The sequence below is a fragment of the Cornus florida genome, unplaced genomic scaffold (genome assembly GCF_030987335.1).
Source record: "Cornus florida cultivar Cherokee Brave unplaced genomic scaffold, ASM3098733v1 CherokeeBrave_3.0.0_Hap2_Chr07, whole genome shotgun sequence".
Classification (NCBI taxonomy): domain Eukaryota; kingdom Viridiplantae; phylum Streptophyta; class Magnoliopsida; order Cornales; family Cornaceae; genus Cornus; species Cornus florida.
In genome coordinates this window covers 6,964,121-6,985,569 of record NW_026775577.1, presented here as the reverse complement: position 1 = coordinate 6,985,569, position 21,449 = coordinate 6,964,121, and positions in this window count along the sequence as shown.

The window sequence follows — 21,449 nt, the reverse complement described above, 5'->3', positions numbered from 1 at the left end:
ACACAGTCTTTCTTGTGCGCCCAAATCAGGACCATTATTTGGTCCTGATAACAAGAGAATAATCCAATGTGGATGATTACATGAGAAACGGTTGCTCTCGCTAGGTTGGGCCGTTAGATGAAGATAAGGGGTGTAGGATGATTCAGTGTGTTGCGGTTGTATAAAATTTGTGTGCGCATTAAATCTGGACCATAGATGTGTTCCAGTCAACAGGAAAATGATCCAGTGCAAGCAAATACACTAGAACGCAGAAGGCTGGCCAATAGGAACAAGCCACACACGCGCCGAGAGTGGCTCAGGCGCGTGAGGGCGCGTGCAGGCGCGTCCAGGGAAGCGCGTGAAGGCGCGTGGGAGTAGTCTAGGGGTATGTGGTGGCGCGTGGAGGCGCGTGGGGATGCGTGTGAGGTCCTGGAAAGTTGCTTGAGACTCCGGTGAATTTCCAGTATTTATCTTAAGCGTGTCAGGGTTAAAATTAATCATTAAAGGGTGTGTTCTTGATGTTCGGAGAGCCTCAGAGTGTTACTAAGATACCTAGTAGTATTTAGGGGTATAAATACACTTAATTAAATATTTTTGCAATGAAAGGAGGTGTATATATGTATATATATATATGTAGATATGATTTTAAATAGTCAACGATTGGTATGGAATGTATGATACACACATATATATATATATATTATAAAATATATGTGTATATATATTATTTAAGATTATTAAATATTATAAATCTTGTTTGGTATGACTTGATTCGTGGATGGTATGGTTGATTTAAAATCGTAATAGATACACGGTTATTAAATTAAGGACATACTTATTATATGCATGTGAAGTCTATAAGTTTAAAGTTAATACATGGTTGAATTGTAGGCATGGATGAGTTGCCAAAGGCTTTGATATACTGCCTTATTGGTTATGAATAAATTTCATATATGGGAAGCATGGTTGAATTGCTAATTAATTGCAAAAGTAAATATACGGAAGGAAGCATGGTTGAATTGCTAATATATAAATAAATATATTTATAAAAGGCATGGTTGATTTGCCGGTGCATATTTAAATTGCTATATGTTTAGATGACTGAATTACTGTTTAGGATGGAGTTAAGGTGAGTGGGGTTTACTTTATGAGAAAATTATAAAAGGGGGGGCTTGGTCTAGGTATGTCTAATAATTAATTATCGGTGAGTGGTTTTGACAATTTAATGCCCTATTAACTGGTAGGATTCTTGCACTATATATATAAGTATTTATATATATTTGCAGCGTCGTATATTAACGTTAAAGCTTAATTAGGGATGGTTTTGGTAAAGATGATCTGTTTATTGGTTTTCAGAGGCTTGGTAGAGAGAACTTGCTCGTAGGGTTTAACCCGCGATTTATTTTTCAGGTTGTAGAAGGTCAAGTCTCAAGGTTGAGGATCCGCAGCTGGAGGACTTATCCATTCCTTCTATTTATTTCAAAGTAGGATATTAGTTTTGTTTCAGTTGATATTAGTACTTATTTGGTTGACATTCTAAATAGTAACTTTTGGTTAAGGGGTCCTTGAGTTACAGGATTCCCGAATTGTAACCATTTGGAAGTTATTAATGGATTTACTATTAATTGGTTTTCTTCAGCGTTTTATTTTATTCTTTATTTCATTTTATAATCCGTGCTTGTTTAAATACTTTAATTGGTTTGATATCCCCTGATTTTGTGCGCGGACTTGATCAACCCGTGTTCCGAGATTAGGGGGTATTACATTAGGTGAGACCTTTATGGATATCCCTGTTAAACATGAGTTGAACCCTGTAATCTACACAGTAGCATGAACCAATATGGTTACAAATTATTTTGGCAAGTTGCTATGAAATCAGAGTTGAAATCTATGTATTCTAATAAAATCTGTGATCTTGTAGAACTTTCTAGTAAGGTGATACCTATGGAAGGCAAGTTAATCTATAAGAGATACCAGAAGATTTCTTAGTGAATGAACCATGTGTGTACAAGGTAATGTCATTATTTTTCTAATTCTATATATTAATGATATCCAACTTATTTATAATGATGTGGAAGTTTCGTCATCAGTAAAGAGGTAGTTGTTCAATTATTTTGAAATGAAGGATCTTGAAGATGTAAGCTATATTCCTAGGATCAAGCTTTTGCAAGATCAGGTTAAAAGAAAAATGGGCTTATCTTAATCCTACATTGATAAAGTTTTGACTATGTTTGGTATGCAAAACTCAAAGAATGAGTTCTTACTTTATTGATATGGATTGCTCTCTCTAGTAAGTAGTTTTTCAAGACTAGCAGAAGAGATTAAGCAAATGAGACTGGAATAATATGCTTCGGCATGTTGGAGTCTCATAAATGCTATAGTCTATATTAGACAGGACATCCACTACGATGTAGGGATAGTCAGTGCATATCAATCCAATCCCGGACTTAATAACTGGTCTGTTGTGAAAAATATCATTCAGTATCTTAGGATAACCAATGATCTCATACTCATTTATGGATGTGATAATATGGTTCTAGTCAGGTATGCTAATTCTGATTTTAAATCAGATATAGATACTATAAGGTCCATGACTTAGTGTATGTTCACTCAATGGAAAGGAAATCAGTTGGTAGAGTGTTAAGCAGATTTCAACTACTAACTCAAACCTGAAAATAATATTTCTAATTTTCTCTATTTTTTATTTTTCTAAAATTTTGTTGGTGTAAGGGTATTTTCGTCTTTTCATATTTTGCGTATCGGACACTGTAGGGTGTGCCGGGTGTGTCGATGAGTTGTTTGGAGCATTCCAGTGAGTTGAGGGCTCTTGGAAATGCAAGGTTGGTCATTTTTGTATTTTTTCAATTTTCGGACCGGACGGACCCATGTGGGACCCGTTACCGGGAATTATCGAGTACGGGGATTTTAGTTGGGTCCATTTGCATATCATATAATTTATTGTATGTGCATCATGTGTTATATATGGTTAGTGTATAATTGTTGCATATTTACATGTGTGGTGGAAAAAGAAAAGTCAAAATTCGAAATGTTGGTGGTAGGACCCACCACTCACATAAATAGTGGCCTAGAGACCACAATTGGTCTCTCACTTTCTCTCTCCCCGGCTAGCTCTCTCTCACCCATTTCTTTGCAAATTGTTCTTTCATTTTCTTAAACGAACTTCAAGTCTTGATTCCTCCTTCATTACTTAAATTTTTAAAAACCGTTTGCGGCAATTCGAAGAGCACGGCGAGATCTTTACATCCATATAAGCAATTTCAATTTTAGTGCACTCTAGGGATTCTGGTTTTGAGACCTATTTTGCAGGTTTTTCATCCTTCTTAAGATAGGGGTTTCTAATCCATGCATTCTTGTGCTTATGTGAGTTATACTCTTGTTACTTGTTGTTAATATGCTAGATTGTGTTGATTTTGTTTTAAAATGGCTTAAATGTGTATATGAAGCATGTAACTATGTACATTACTTGATTTGGATGGAAATCATGTTTAAGTATTAGTTTTCTATACTCATTATGTTGTTAACTTACTAGAAATATTATGTGAGAACATGTGAAATTTTCTTGTGTAGTTTAAGTTGAAATTATGGAAGAATGATGAATAAATATGTATAGCATGATACATTCATGCATAATCATTGGGAGGAAAATGGGAATGATTGTTTTGAAATGAAAAAGGGGAATTTCGGGAAGAAGTTTTGATTAAAGTGTTTTTATGAAAACCCGGTCGCCGCGGAGTCACCAAAGGGCCGGTATGTTAATGTAACCTAGATCGAACAAGGGGAAACACCCTACTGTGGTTGAGTTATCTGGGTCCCAAATGATGCCGCGAAGGTACCAAGAGTCAGGGACAGTAGCCAATCCTTCTCTCGTGTTACTACGGAGTCACCAATGAACGGATTGTATTAACAGTTTGAAAAGTGATTGATGGTTTTGAAAATGGGTAGTGACATAGCACGCATTGCATTTCATAGCACCATATTGTTCATTTTGAGCTTGAAAGAGATGTTGTATTTTCCCGAAGTAGTATGATCCCGTTCCCTATTGTCCTATTCCTTGTTTTGATTCACGAGGTTACAAGAGGTGTGTCTTAGGCACCACCTACTGAGCAATTTGCTCACCCCTTTTATATTTAATATTTTTCAGGTCATGGGAAGGAAGTGACGGATGATAATCCACCGTAAGCTTAAGGGTTGCTAGAAGTCCATTTTGTTATCTCTTGTAACCTAGAGCCATTCTTTTGTAATGCATATTTTGGAAAGTAATTAAACTTGCTATCATAGCTTCGTAACCCAACTATGTACTTTAGCACCATTTCGATTCAAATTCAATTAAATGTAATGACTATGAATGAATCCTTATTTAAAAGCACTTTAATGATGTTGTGTCTTGTTTGAATGTTGATGATCATGACGATGGTATATGGTTTTAGCACTTAAAACATTTTGAGAACAAGTCTAGAGCATTTTAAAAAGGGTCCCTTCATCATTATCCCATTTCAGCATTTTCCAGTAGCAGGTGTGGCATGTAGAACCATTTCGGTCGATCGGTTCGTCCAGAGACTTCAGTAGCTATCGAAGTTTCATTTTGGCCGACTGAAATGCCTATTTCGGTTGACTGGTTCAAGGGAGTTGCTTCGGCCGACCAAAGCTCTATTTCGGTTGACCAAAGTGCATCTGGCATTCTGTCCTGTGCATTTTGTTCTCCTTTTCAGTGTAATTAATCTTAAGCCTTGGAGATTTGTTTTGAGCCGTTATGAAAGCCTAGGGATGTCCTTAAAGGTAATAGTTTGACATAGATGACCTCGGGTTCGAGTAAGGACCCAGCTAACGATTCGGACCTCCGGGTTCGGGTCGTTACATTAAAGTGAAGTACATTACAGCCTTAAAGGCAGTAAAGGAAGTCTTTTGGTTTGATCTCACTGATTTAGAGGTTGTGGAGCATACTAGCTTGCCTATCGAGCTATATTGCGATAATAGTGCAGAAGTAGTCCAAACCAATGACCCAAGGTTCCATAGAGGAAGAAGGTACACTGAAAAGAAGTATCATGTCCTACATGATATTGTCCGGTAAGAAAATGTACTCACGGCTAGAACATTGCATTAGAACACAACTTTGTTGATCCATTAAAAAAGGTGTCATCGATCAATAATTTTGATCGTCACCTAGATAGCATCGGAGTTAGATGCAATTAGAATTGGTTATGAGGACAAGTGGGAGCTGTTGGAATTTATATGCCTTGGCATAACGAATTCCTATTTGGATTAAAGTGACATATGTTCCTAACATATCTAAAATATTTATGCTTTATACAATTGGTGAATTTAATGTATTATGTTTCAATTCATTATGGAATTGATAGTGTCTACTTGATTACAAGATATATTTATATATGTATGTAATGGAAATTAATACTTAGTTATAAATTAGTAATCATAAATAATTCAAAGTCGATAATTATGGATGGACATTTAATTAACTAAGACTTGGATCGAGTCCACGATAGGTTGAGATATATTGCAAGAGTCATCGTATGCAATTGCTCTCTATCACAGTCATGGTTTTTGACTCTCAAGCATGAGAGAAGTATGAACTCTTTTATTAATTAATAATTAATTTGATTTGTTCGGCGGATACTTCAGGATCCTTAGACTGACACTTTAGGTAGTTATGTAATTAATAGTTACAGGGTTATATTCTCAATATTTGCATCAATGCTACTTGTATTTATTTTGTATTGATTATGGTTGATCACAAATTAAATTCGAAGACCTTCGTATGTTTTAGACAAAATGTTTTCTATATATATATTTAGTAAATTATTATTTTTGTCAAACAAATATTTTATTTTGATCAAGCAGGAAATAATCAAAGGTAACAAAATAATTATATTAATTATGTTATCGGATTGATGGTTTTATAATCCGATAAAGAATTATGCATAGAGGGGTCAAAGTGCAATATTGACTTAGAGGTTATTTACTATTTAATTAGAGTGCAATTAATTTCTTTTAGTGGAGTAGAAATTAATTTATGAATTAATTGAATTGGGTCCATGGTTTAATGGACCAGACTAATTATTAATTTATAGTAACCAAGAAAATAGTAAGCCCAAATGATTCTCACCCATAGCCCAAACTGATATTGGAGTCCTATTAGAATTGAGATATGTGAATTAGAGATTGAGAAGGATATATTGTTTCATTTCCTTATCTTTATTTTGCCTATATATACATGGGTCCATGTATATTTTAGGAGGGACTTTGGTAAGAAAAAGGAAGATATTTTCTCTCTCTAGTTTTTTAGGGTTTGTTTTCTCTTTTAAAGGAGGCTACTACAAGCCTTGCCTCCAAGGTCATTCATCGAGATATATATTGGTGATTCCTAAAGGGAAGATCACTATCAAGAAGAAGGAGAAATGATCTTGCTAAGGGATCTACAATAAGTGAAAATATTCACTTTAGAGGAAAGATTTAAAGGTTTACTCATACATTTTATGTAAGTATTCAATCTATTAATCGAATAATACACCATCTTTTATTTTATTTTTCCCTAAAACTTGTCTCTATGTGATGAATCAAGATCTATGCATGAAATCCCTCAAAAAGTTTTTAAAACTTGTACGTTTCCCAACAGTCATACCATCTAATTCTTGTAACTTCACTCATATTTCTGTAATGAACAAATAAATATGTACACGAGACTGTTATTTTTTTCTAAAAGATGTTTCTAAGTGTAGACATAACTCAATTTGGTTAAGTTTAGAGAGTAGTTTGAAACCAAATATATTCTAATCATTCCCTAAAATTGGAACCAAATTAATGGAACCGAATAAACTGAACTAATCCGCCCCAACCTGTGTAGATTTTGTCTTTTTTGCACTCTATTTCTCTCGGTACTCACAAATTCCCCTCAAAATGCATGTATACAGTTAGGGAATGTCTACACATATAAGTGTCATCAAACCTCTTCCCCAGATGACGTGGGATGTTGTAATACCCCTAATTATACTAGAAATTGGCGTATGCTTGTGGGTTGAACTAGAAGCAACAGAGGTCAGTAAAAGTAGTTAAGGTCGCCGGAGTTGCTAGAAAAGACGATTTAAGATTTCTAAACTGAAATCAGAGGCAAGTTTCTATTCTAACTCCTTCCCTTAAACATGTATTTTGTGCATGCCTAGGTAGACTCCAAGGGTTTAATTAATGCTAAAACATATCTGTGATGCATGTTTAAACTACAATTAGCTTCGTTGAATTAAACTAATTTGAAAATTCTTAAAGCTTTTAATTGTATCCTGCTGTATATGTTTTTAAGCCTTGTTTAATTGAGATCGTTGATGCATGTCAATGTCTTTAAAATAATCTGGGACACTGAATGAACATTTAAACAAGTGTTTTAAATATTACAGAGGCCCTAGGAATCGCCGGAGGCGAGGAAGACGAAGCAGAACCGAGAAACGGCTTCAGAGAGTGAGAGAGCAGGGTCCCAAAAGGAGGGAACCAGCTCCCTCATTGATGGAGCCGGCTCCAAAGAGTGTGGAGCCGACTCCTAGCTCCACAGAGCTGGCTCCCAAGTTAATGGAGCAGGCTCTCAATTTGTGAGAGCAGGCTCTCAAGCATATTAAACTGTTTTTAGGCTGCGTTTGGACTATACAAGGTATTTCTACTTCGTTTAAACTACTTTAAATGATGTATATGATTGCCATAGACCTGTAAAATTATGGGGAAACATTAATTCATAATTGGACTAAAGAATGGAGCAAGATGAATTTAAGGAAAAACTTGTAGGTTGCACACTGTTTGGTTAATTAAATTACTTACTAGAACTTGGAGCTTTTGTTATATATAATTTTATACTGTTTAATCATATTTAAACAGAGTTATAAGTATAGTGAATTATTTGCAATTAACTATGCTTGGTTTGGAATAAATTGGCATTTAACTTGCTTTTAACTATATCAATTTATGGACAATTTGGAGGATTTAAATGCTTTGATTTATTTTAGCAATTTAAATAGTTGGAACATGATTTTTAGGTTTTATAATGAATGCCTAATATCGTTGTATATGTATTAATTTATATTTATGCATATTTTGAAGAATGGTTAATGAATACCTAGTGTTGTTTTATCAATTATGCTAATTGGAGGATTGTATGCACCGATATGGGACGGTGGCATATCAGGGATGGATTAGTTCAAATATTAAGTCCTACCTAATCTGGATTGAGGTATGGATTAACCATAAAGGTTAAGTCCTACTCATATTTGTGTCATGTCAATAAAATAATTGAATGACCTACTTTGGTTTCTGGATGGATTGTTATACATATATCAGGCCACTAGGATGGATAACTGGACATAGGTGTTGTTCCCTGGTAGGTCTAGGTGCACATGACCACGCTATGTGCGATTTGCATGGTATCTCTACTCAGGCTGAAACAGACCTATTGGGCTAATGAGTGTCCTTTAGTGTGTATTTATACATTTATGAACTATTCTAGTTATTGTTGAGCTATCTAGGATGTATCTGCGTATCGGGTTTCTGTATGGATCGTAGTAGGATAGGACTTGCATGTGGGCCTGACCCACTCTCTTATTTTTTAGGTGTTCGTCAGTTCCAGGGTTAGAGCTTGATCGCGCAGAGCAGATACAGTGATTCACTCCTCCGACTACGTAGGATGCTTTCTATATTTAGTATTGGATTTTTATTACAGTTTTTTCCTTTCTAGTTTGGGGATTTTATTAGGGGTCCACTTGATAGATTCCCGAGTTGTTAAATCAATGGAGTTATTTTGGATTATTGGATTTTAACAATAGTAACCTTTGAGGATTTTATAATTAGAATTTTTTTTAACTTATTATTTTATTATTATTTCATTTTTGTATTATGTGCTTATTTACATATTAATTGTTTGGTATCCCTCGGATCTGTGCTTGGATTTGATCACCCGTGGCTCTAGATGGGAGGGGTATCACAGTTGGTATCAGAGTACTCCAGGTTCAGTGTCTCTAGGATTCTATTGTATAAGACTTCCGCGTAACGTTTTCTCTTGATTAAAGCTTAAGTTTAGGATTCGTTGCATTCCTTTACGGTTCGGTTAGAATATACTGATGTCAATCTTATTCTGTAATTTTAGAATGTTTGGCACTAGAAAAAGGATGTAGTCCGCGATAAAAGCAAAGAAGGACCCAAGGAAAAAAAAAAGTTACTCCGATGATTCCCTTGCGACGGCCGACCAAAAAGGCCAAATTGGAGACCAAGGAATTAGTTCCCATAGGTGTTGTTTCGGAGTACAAGTCAAGGAAGGTTTCTGGTGTGCGAGATTGGCCACCATACTATGGACCTAACACAACTTCGGTGGTGCTCGAAGCTGAGCCAAGTGGAGAGGAAGACCCGGAAGAAGATCCGGATGGAGGAGATACCGAAGCGTCCAAGCTGGAGGGTATCGGAGTTCAAGGATGAATGCTCTTTTAAGAGTAATTTTTATTACTAGTAGTAGTGGAGGTAGTGTAGTACGGATTTAATCACGTATACTAGTACTATATTAAAGAATATTTTACGATTTTCTTTTGGACAGATTTTGGTTTAAAGAAGTTCTTAATAAAGTGAACTAGTGGTTTTGGTTTTTCTCTTGTGTTTTATGAGAACATTTTAGTGATGATTACACATATGGTTTTATTAAATTGTATTGGAATGTGTATGTTGCGATAATAAAGGATTACCACAGTGGAGTGATTGGTTTTTGACAGGCTAAACAAATATTTGCTTATATGAACGTTGTGTTAAGATGGGATGATTACCAAGAAGTTTATAAACGAACTTGTGTAAATCAATATGGTAAGTCTGATTTCGAAGGAAGAATTCCCAGGATAGAGCGATAATCTAAAAGTGAGTAGATTTCGGAGTATTTTGTTTACCTTACGTGTTTTGCTCTACGGAGTATTCTGAACATTTGGGATATAGTTTAGTGGTGACATAATTATGCGATAGACCTCAGGGTATATCTACACCTTTAGGTGATACTGCCATTTTTCATGAGAATGATGGGCCTAAGACACTAGATATTGGTATACTCAGATTTCTAACCAATCTATTGGTCCTGAACATGCACATTTATGATGTGATACTTGGGATTGATTGGTTATCACACTACCATGCCCAAGTTAATTATTGTGATAGGTCTATTGTGTTCACCATACCTAGTCAGGATGTGTACGTCGGTGCTATGCCACGTTCTAACGGGGTCACTAGCACTTCTTTGTTCCATATGGAGGAGGAAACGGAGAAGGAGATTTCTGTAGCATTGGATAACATACCAATTGTACAGGACTTTTTGAATGTTTTTCAAGAGATTCCAAGGTTGCCACCTAGTCGCGAGATAGACTTTATGATTGACTTAGCTCTAGGCAGTACGCCTATTGTTAGGGCACCATACATGATGGCACTAGTGGAGATGCGAGAGCTGAGGGATCAGATTCAGCAATTACTTAGCCAGGGTTTTATTCATAGGAGTACTTCACCCTAGAGAGCACCACTTCTGTTTGTGAAGAAAAAGGATGGTTCGTTTTGCCTGTGTATAGATTATAAGAAGTTGAACAAGGTTACTATTCGTAACAAGTACCCTTTGCCCAGGATTGATGATCTTTTTGATCAATTGATGGGAGCTACATACTTCTCTAAGATTGATTTGCGTTCTGGATATCCTCAACTTCGGGTTCGGAAAAAGGATGTTTCGAGGACAACATTTCTCACTAGATATGGTTCTTATGAGTTTCATGTCATGCCTTTCGGACTGACTAACGCACCTACGGTTTTCATGGACTTAATGAACAGAGTTTTCAGGGCTTATTTAGATCAATTTGTGATTATCTTTATAGATGATATTTTGATTTATTCAAAGTCAGAGTACGATCATGCTAGATATCTTCGCATAGTCTTGCAGACGCATCGTGAGCACCAGTTATATGCCAAGTTCGAGAAGTGTGAATTTTGGCAGCGGGAAGTGAAGTTTCTAGGTCACGTGGTGTTAGAAAGGGGAATAGTGGTGGATCCGGCAAAAGTGTCAGCAGTGGTAGAATGGGGATAGCCTATTTCACCTACTGAGATTCGGAGTTTCCTCGGATTGACAGGATATTATCGTAGGTTCATCTAGGGGTTTTCAAAGATAGCGGGACCACTCACCTACCTAACTAAAAAGGGTGTACGGTTTGTGTGGGATGAACACTGTCAGAAAGCTTTTGATGAGCTAAAACGTAAGTTGACTTCTGCACCTGTTTTGTCTACTCCACAGAGCAGGATAGAGTATCTTGTCTGCATAGATATTTCTTTGCAAGGTCTTGGATGTGTTTTGATGCAGGAGGAATGACCAGTTTCATATGGATCTCGAAAGCTTAAGCCTCACGAGCTTAATTATCCAACACATAATTTGGAGTTGGCAGCTATGGTCTTTGCCTTACGCATTTAAAGGCATTATCTGTTGGGAGAATCCTTCAAATTATTTAGTGATCACAAGAGTCTACAGTATTTGTTTACTCAGCGGGAGCTGAATATGAGATAGCGCCGATGGTTAGAGTTTGTGAAAGACTATCATTTCTCTATACAGTACCATCCCGGGAAAGCGAATGTGGTGGCAGATGCACTCAATCGCCAACCCGCTGCTAGTCTTTCTGCTCTATTCACTACCGAGTGGAATACTTTGAAGACGGTGGCTAAGTTGTCGGATGTTTTTATGGCTTGCATGGTAGTTACACCTTCGATTATTCATGAAGTTTTGAAGGCACAACTTACAAATCAACAGTGCATTAACAAAATTGCAGAAATAACTTCTAGGGAGGTCCTATTTTACTAAGTTGGGACTGATGGAAGTTTGAGGTACAAGGGACAGTTAGTGGTACCTTCTACTGATGATTTGAGGAAGGATGTGATGACTGAGACTCACCACTCTGAGTTTTCTATTCATCTAAGAGGAGACAAGATGTATTAGGATATGAAGGGGTAGTTTTGGTGGGCAGGTATGAAAAAAGACATTGTTATTTTTGTCTCTCAGTGTAGTACTTATCAGATGGTCAAGATTGATCATCAGCGGCCGCCAGGAGTTCTACAACCACTACCTATACTAGAGTGGAAATGGGAGAGCATTTCTTTGGATTTTGTGGAGGAATTAAAGATCACAATTCCATTTGGGTTATCGTTGATAGATTGACTAAATCAGCTCATTTCTTGCATATTCGCACTGACTTCACTTTAGAGCAGTTAGCGAGACTTTACATTTCAGAGATTGTGAAGCTGCATGGCATTCCATTGTCTATTATATCGGACAGGGATTCAAGCTTTGTGTCAGGATATTGGAAAAGTTTTCAGCAGGCTTTGGGTACAGAGTTATATCTTAGCACTGTTTATCATTCTTAGACTGATGGACAGACTGAGAGGGTTAATCAGATATGGAGGATATGTTTCGTTCGTGTGTTCTTGATTTCAAGGGCCACTGGGAGAATTATTTGCCACTTGTGAAGTTTGCATTTAGTAATAGTTTTTAGAAGACTATTGGTATGGCACCATTTGAGGCATTGTACGGCCGACCGTGTCGATCGCCTGTTTGTTGGATAGAGGTTGACAAGAGTAGATTTTTGGGTCCTGAGTTCATTAAGGATACCTCTGAGAAGATTGCTCTTATTAGGGATCGCACGCACACTGCCCAGAGTCAGCAGAAGAGTTACACAGATCGTTGTACTCCTGCATTGGAGTTTCAGATTGGGGATCAAGTTTTACTCAAGGTATCTCCTATGAAAGGAGTAATGCGCTTTGGGAAGAAAGGGAAGTTGTCACCGCGGTTTGTCGGTCCATTCATGATTACGGATTAAGTTGGCGTTGTAGCTTATCGGTTGGCACTTCCAGATAATTTAGATCGGGTGCACAATGTGTTCCATGTCCCATGTTGCGGAAATTTCTGCGAGATGAAGATCGGTATCAGCATATCGATGTTGGAGAGATTGAGTTGCAGCCGGATGCAACATATTTGGAGCCACCGTGTCGTATTGTCGACTGTCGGGATCAAATCCTTCGTAATAAGGTTATCCCTTTGGTGCGTGTTCAGTGGAGTCATCACAATAAGGCTGAGTCTACTTAGGAATGAGAGGATGCCATTCGTTCGCAGTTTCTTGAAATATTGGATGAAGGTAATAGCGAATTCCGAGGACGAAATTCCTTTTGTTAGGGGGGAAGAATGTAATACCCCTAATTTTAAAAGGATAGTCTTGGTATTTTAATTAATTATTTAATTGCATTTTTAATTATTTATTTGTTTGTTTATTTAAATTTAATTATTTATTTGCTTGTTTATTTGAATTAATTGTGAATTATGTTATTTAAATGAATTATTTTATTTAATTGCTTATTTAATTGTATTTTTGTTTTTTCTTTAATTGACTTAATTATATGCTTATGTGGATTAATGAATTAAATGTTTTAATAGTTTTAGGGTTTTATTTTCTTCACGGATGTAGCCGACTTGGTTATGTAATTAGGTTAGGGTTTTTTTTCCCTTTTCTCAATATAATTAGAATTAGGATTGGTATTTGTATAAGCCTATATATATACCTTTATACGTCTACCAAGGGTTTGTTAACCCTATTCACGTATACGGAGAGGCAGAGAGCAATAACAGGGAGCTTTGAGAGAGAGCGGAGAGAGAAAAGTTAGGGTTTGGTTAGGGTCAAGGGCTACACCATGGAGGAGAAATTGGTGTATGCTCGTGGGTTGAACTAGAAGCAACAGAGGTCAATAAAAGCAGTTAAGGTCGCCGGAGTTGCTAGAGAAGACGGTTTAAGATTTCTAAACTGAAATCAGAAGCAAGTCTCTATTCTAACTCCTTCCCTTAAACCTGTGTTCTGTGCATGCCTACGTAGACTCCAGGGGTTTAATTAATGCTAAAACATATCTGTGATGTATGTTTAAACTGTAATTAGCTTCGTTGAATTAAACTGATTTGAAAATTCTTAAAGCTTTTAATTGTATCCTACTATATATGTTTTTAAGCCTTGTTTAATTGAGATCGTTGATGCATGTCGATGTCTTTAAAATAATTTGGGACACTGAATGAACATTAGAACAAGTGTTTAAAATATTACAGAGGCCCTGGGAATCGCCGGAGGCGAGGAAGACGAAGCAGAACCGAGAAACGGCTTCAGGGAATGAGAGAGTAGGGTACCAAAAGGAGGGAGCCAGCTCCCTTATTGATGGAGCCGGCTCCAAGGAGTGTGGAGCCGCCTCCTAGCTCCACAGAGCTGGCTCCCAAGTTAATAGAGCAGGCTCTCAATTTATGAGAGCCTGCTCTCGCCCAGAATTGCGTATTAAACTGTTTTTAGGCTGCGTTTGGACTGTACAGGGTATTTTTACTTCGTTTAAACTGCTTTTAAATGATGTATATGATTGCCATAGACCTGTAAAATTATGGGGAAACATTAATTCATAATTGGACAAAAGAATAGGGCAAGATGAATTTAAGGAAAAACCTGTAGGTTGCACATTGTTTGGTTAATTAAATTACTTGTTGGAACTTGGAGCTTCTAATATATATAATTTTATACTGTTTAATCATATTTAAACAGAGTTATAAGTATAGTGAATTACTTGCAATTAACTATGCTTGGTTTGGAATAAATTAGTATTTAACTTGTTTTTAACTGTATCAATTTATGGACGATTTGGAGGATTTAAATGCTTTGATTTATTTTAGCAATTTAAATAGTTGGAATATGATTTTTAGGTTTTATAATGAATGCCTAATATCGTTGTATATGTATTAATTTATATTGATGCATATTTTGGAGAATGGTTGATGAATACCTAATGTTGTTTTATCAATTATGTTAATTGGATGATTGTATGCACCGATATGGGACGGTGGCATACTAGGGATGGATCAGTTCAAATACTAAGTCCTACCTAATCTGGATTGAGGTATGGATTAATCATATAGGTTAAGTCCTACTCATATTTGTGTCATGTCAATAAAATAATTGAATGACCTACTTTGGTTTGTTATACATATATCAGGCCACTATACCAGATGGATGATATTTTGTATTAGGAGTATATGGACTTTATATATTTATATTATGGTGCCATGGTATTAGCTTGAGTCTCAAGACCATGGTTAGAGTGCGTATATCACCTAGGATGGATAACTTGACATAGGTGTTGTTCCCTGGTAGGTTTAGGTACACATGACCACGCTATGTACGATTTGCATGGTATCTCTACTGAGGCTGAGACATATCTATTGGGCTAGTGAGCATCCTATAGTGTATATTTATATATGTATATGGACTATTCTAGTTATTGTTGAGCTATGTAGGATGTATCTGCGTATCGGGTTTCTGTATGGATTGTCCTATAGTGTGTATTTTCAGGTGTTCATCAGTTTCAGGGTTAGAGCTTGGTCGTGCAGAGCAAATAAAGTGACTCACTCCTCCGACTACATAACACTGCTTTCTATATTTAGCGTTGAATTTTTATTACAGTTTTTTCCTTTCCAGTTTAGGGATTTTATTAGGGGTCCACTTGATGGATTCCTGAGTTGTTAAATCAATAGAGTTATTTTGGATTATTGGATTTTAACAATAGTAACCTTTGAGGATTTTATAATTAGAATTCTTTTCAGCTTATTATTTTATTCTTATTTTATTTTTGTATTATGTGCTTATTTACATATTAATTGTTTTGTATCCCTCGGATCTGTGCTCGGACTTGATCACCCGTGGCTTTAAATGCAAAGGGTGTCACAGATGTCTCAAGCAAACATGGGATAAAGTTGTTTCGATGAAGGAGTATTTGATGCATAAGCTTAATTGGAATCAGATGTGACAACAGCACAGTGTTCCTCTTATTTCGGAGAAAATACAGGGGCCCTTCCCTTAGATTTATTCTCTAGTTCCAAAATTTCTAATCACCCTTAAATACCATAGGAGGTTGGTGTTAGTGACTTGGGTCACGGTTTAGTACGGAGGTTCTTATCGAACCAGTCGTGGTATATGTGACAGAGATTGTTTAAGTCACGAATGTAGCCTAGGAGTTGTAGATGTGTATCTTTTGGTATGGTCTAAGGAAGCGTGTTGGTTCTGACTATCGTGGGGACTTGTTAAACTCTGCAGGTCTATGGTGATTTATGATCAGTTGCAGGATGTAGATCATTTCATGGTTTTGTAGGAGTTTGTTCTAGAGGTTGGTTTGTCGAGAAGTGATTTTCATTTAGGATTGTTACGGGAGCGTGTTGCGGGTAATCGACTTTCGGTGAGTCGGTTGCATGGCTCAGTTGATGAACGGGGTTTTGGGTTGGCACGCCTATCTAGAAGGTCTCGAGGTGAGGTGTAGTGGTCAGTTTTAGCTGTGAAGGGCAGGGTTGCACTATAAGGCAGGTAGTATGGGTCATTGGAGTGCTTGGTTATTTATAGATAAAGTGATAGCTGGTGAGTATGGTGTTATCAAATGAATTATGTTTTAGAATTTGGAAGCTGTGGATTCGGGTTGTAATTCAATTGTGTCTAACGTATCAGGAGATAGTGCTTGTTGTTTGAGGATCCGAAAAGGTAGACTGATGATAAGAATGAGTGGAACGAGGTTGATCTTGTAGACTTAGTTGGTAGGCCATTTGATTTTTTTTTTTTTTTTTTTTGTCGGGGCCAATAGTGTTCTAAGGAACAGTGAAGAAAGGATGTAGTGACGTTGAACCTGGAGTATGAAGTTTTCTCATTTTAGCACGTAGATCGGCTTAGAATGAGTGGATTAAGTTGTCGGTTAAGCGTTAATGATTGATGGCATCATTAATGATATTGAGGTGACAGTTGAATGTTGAGCATTCTGGGCTTTATGCTCATTTTTGTTTGAGAATTTATCGGCATGGTATTGTCGTATTGAGGTTCTTTTCTAGTAATATGCAGTGATCATTATGGGGAATATCGACAGCAATGCTTGTTCTTTTGTTACGATGATATTATCTTAAGGATATTCGAGGAAAAATCCTTTAATAGTGGTTTGACGATCCGGTAGGATGATAGGATAGAACTGGGGTTGGAATGAGTGGCAATAAAGGTGTTATGGTGTTGTAATATGATGCTTAGTGTTGATGAGCATAATGGTTTAAGGTATGATCCAAATGCGGTTTAGAAATAACGAGTTGTTTGTTGTGTGTTATCAAGTAAGTGATAGATGGCGTGCCAGTTGAAGCGATTGTGGGCGGTGTAGTCATTAGAGTCAATAAGGACGATGTTGCCCGATAGGCACCCTTTTCTTTTTGCAAGTCAGTGGGTCATGGTGATTGAGGTCACAGGTCTTGTGTGCACGGTGATCAAGGCAGTGTCGCCTTTAAAGGGTAGAGGTAGAACAAGTGATCATGTGTCGTTGTATTTCATAAAGTTTCTCATTGGGAGATTATTAGGCAGGATAGGACGTGATATCCAACATGCACTGATGGTTCCTAGTGTTAGTACGTTGAGGGTGTTGGTACTTTTATCTGATTGGTTTCGGTTAGCATAGTGTTGCAAAGAAGTGTGTGCGAGGTTTTTGTATTGATTGTGTAGGACGGTCGGTTAGTGGCGAGGTCGCTTAGATTGGTGTTCGTGGTCTCGTATATGTTTCCAAGTTGGTTCTTCTCCTTATGTATAAGGAGTTCAATTCATCTCAGGAGAGATTCGGTGTCCATGGTTGGACGAACGATGAGTAGCGTGTGATAGGTTGTTGGATGCATTTAGGTGTGAGTCGTCGGACTCTTGTGAGGGTGGGGTTTATTACCCTTTCCGTTGTTCTAGTCCTGGCAAGGACGTCGTTTGTCATGAGTCTTGTTCTCCATTTAGGAGTTGTGCGCGTCCGTGGGTGGACGGACCTGTGTGTGGTTTGTTATATTATTAGAGTTCACCGGTAAGGTTTGGTTGTATAGGTCGACTCACTCCCACAGAGGGAGGTGGAGTTTTAAGTTTTGTAGTGCTTGTTCTAAGAATGGTTTTGACTGGTGAAATAAGAGGCACGGGTTACTAAATAGGGATTTTGTTTCGGGTGTATGATACTATCGGTGATGGCTAGGAAATGTATTGTGAACGGTAGTTTAAGGATGACTAGGAGATGTGATGTAAGTTGTGTATCCGGATGCTTTTATTGATGTCTGAATTGAGCAGTGCCTTGAGGACACGTGTTGGTATTGTTTGAGTGCTAACCAGCTAAAGAGAAAGAATGTGTGATTTCATTGAGGAATAATAGGAGTGATTGACTTTTGTTTTGAGGTTTCAGGCATGAGACGGGTGTATTGTGTGTTCTGAAGAGGTAAGAATTGAATCGAATGATGTTGTGAAGTCGATTATCTGGTGTGGGTGTTATGAGGAAATTAGAGATCTTTTGTACGGGTTGATGGTTGTGATGTTTAGTATCGTGTTGCTTTTAACTTGTTATGATTATGTGATTAAGGCATGATTGAGATTCTTAGAGCTGGTATGTGATTGCTTAGTTGTTGAGGTTACGTATAATGATGGATGGATAGTGAGTAGATCTCATTGTTGTTTTGTGGACTGTGTAAGATTGTATTTGAGGTGTGGACCTGAAAACAAGAACGATGTCTGTGTTGAGACCGGATCGAGGATGAGAATGGCCTGGCCTACCATTTCTCCTGAATCAATCCCTCTTTAGCACGATGTTGGGTCAAAGGTCAATGATTGTTTTGAGTTGTCACGAATAGTGAGAGTATGGTATTGGGTGTGTGTTAGTGTGGTGGTGTGGATTCAGGAAGTTGTCTCGGGTGACGAGGTGTGTTGAATGGGACCCAGTGCCCGATCCGTTTGATTATTAAAGATCTTATTTTGAGGAATTGTGTCTTGGGTACAGGATAGTACGCTTATTGATTTGGTGACTAATATTTATACGGTTATTGGGGGACTCATTGTTTAATCATTATGAAGTTGTTAAGTGTAATGATTGTCGTATAGTGTAATTAGTAATCGTTGGTACGGTTATGTGGTGGTGTAGTTACGTACTAGATAGTAAGTGTTTGGTCCGTCAGGGACGTGTAGATTAGAGTTGTGATTGATTGAGAGATGGACGGGATTCCCTGTTTGGGGTTTAGTGTGTCCTTCGAAGGATGAGTGGAGGTTGGATGTTGTTACGCTCTGGGGTCTTGTAACCGTTTTCCTTTTGAGTCAGGTGTAGAGCCTAGTTGGTCTTATGTTATGATGAGGTGAGAGATGAGTACCCGTATTAGGTTTTAGTGGCAGTGGTGCGTGATTGCCTAGTGACGTCCGGTGTCAAAGGTAATAATGCTGGTGAGTTCATGGTTTTGGGGTTTTGTGAAATGTTCTCGGAAAGAAGTGTGGCTGTGGGCCTTCTTCATAAGGAGAGTAGATTTCGAGGACGAAATCTTTTTAAAGAGGGTAGATTGTAATATTTTCATTTTTCATCATTTTCCATTTTTCCAAAATTTTTGTAGTTGCAAGGGCATTTTCGTCTTTTACCGTTTTGCGTACCGGACACTGCGGAGTGTGCCAGTTGTGTCCGAAAGTTATTTGAAGCATTTCATTGAGTCCAAGATTCTTTGAAATGCAAGGGTAACCATTTTGGCATTTTTTTTTTATTTTTGTTTTTCGGGCCCGACGGTCCCGTGTGGGATCCGCTACCGAAATTATTACACACGGGAATTTTAGTGGGGTCCATTTGCATCATGTTTATTTTATTTAATGTATTACATATGGTTATGATTTAATGTGTATATATAGGTATATGTGTGGTGGAAATTAAAAACAAAGAAAAAAGAGAAAATAAAAGAAAATTAAGTGGGACCCATTCTCTCTTATCACCCGCTAGTTCTTCTCTCTCACTCTATTATTTTTCTTTTTTCTTTTTCTTTTGCTCCAATCTTTGAATCTAGATCTCTCCTTCAATACTTAGTGTTTTTAAGTGCCGTTTGCGGCAAATTGAAGCCCACGACAAGATCTACAAGTTGATCGAAGCCAATCTTCATTTGACCACCATTTGGGGGATCTCTAAATCCTAGGGTTTAAGAAGAAATTGGGGCTTTTTGGCTTAGATTGAGGTAGGGGTCTCTAATACTCAAATTCTTATTCCTTTGTAAGTTTTTCTACTTTTATTGTTGTTAAGCATGATTAAATTGAATTGATTGCTCCTTAGATGATTTAATTGAGTATATGAAGAATGAAATTATGTGTATTTGTTGATTTACTTGGAAAGTATGCTTAATGTGTTAATTTTCTATGCCTATGATGCTTAATAATTTATTAGAAATTTTATGTGGAAGCATGTTAATTGTGTGATAATAATTCTCTCCACTTTCATGGTATTAAAAAGACATGTGATATGCATACAAGCATTAGGCATGAAAGAAAAGGGAAAGTGTTTTGAAATGAAATTAAAAAATGGATTTTGGGGAGAAATTTGAGAAAATGGTTTTGAGAAAACCCGGTCGCCGCGGAGTCACCGAAGGGCCGGTGTGTTGTGTTAATATAGCCTAGAGGGAACTAAAGAAATTGCCCTAGCGTGGTTGAGCTATCTGGGCCCAAAATGACGCCGCGGGGGTACCAAGGGTCAGGGACAGTAGCCAATCATTCTCTCGTGTCGCTGCGGAGTCACCAAAGGACGGGTTATATTAATAGTTTGTGAAGTGATTGATGTTTTCTGAAAATGGGGAGTAACATACATGACATTGCATTCATGGCACGACATTTACTTGTTTTGAACTTAGAATTGATATTGTATTTTCCCCGGCTTAGCATGACCCCGTTCTTTATTGTCCTATTCATTATTTGGATTCACTGGGCTACAAAAGGTGTGTCTTAGGCACCATTTACTGAGCAATTTTGTTCACCCCTTATATTTAATATTTTTCAGGAAACGGAAAAGAAGTGGCGGATGACATTCTACCACAGGCTTAATTTAGATTAGAAGATCATTTTGCTGTTTTTGTTTCTAAGTCCCATAATTTTTTGTAAAACCTTAATTTGTTATATTCGGTATAAAGATTTGTGGACTCTTGTTATTGTAATTATATTTATGGGTTGTAACTTTATTATAAGTTATCTAAACGTTGTAAGACATGGACTTTAGATCTTAACCATATATTTTGGGACTGTAATTATGATAATTTGGATTAAATGGTATGCGGATGTTCCAGCATGAGATGAACCATGTTGAGGCATAATGAATGGATGAAAGGGATACTGGATTATATTATTTGTATTGTGTGTTGGGACAGGTTGAATAAGTCTTGAATGTCCATGAGAGGACATTGCATATTTTTTTTGTATTTAAGCAGGTTGTTATGGGACCCTTTTTAGCAGAGGTCATGCCAAATTTTTTTTATATATATATTTGGTTTTCAATTTAGGGTCGTTACAAAGATAGTCGTAGCTGGTTGTCAAATCCAACCAAGATGGAGAAGAACGGTGATTCAACCCAAGGTG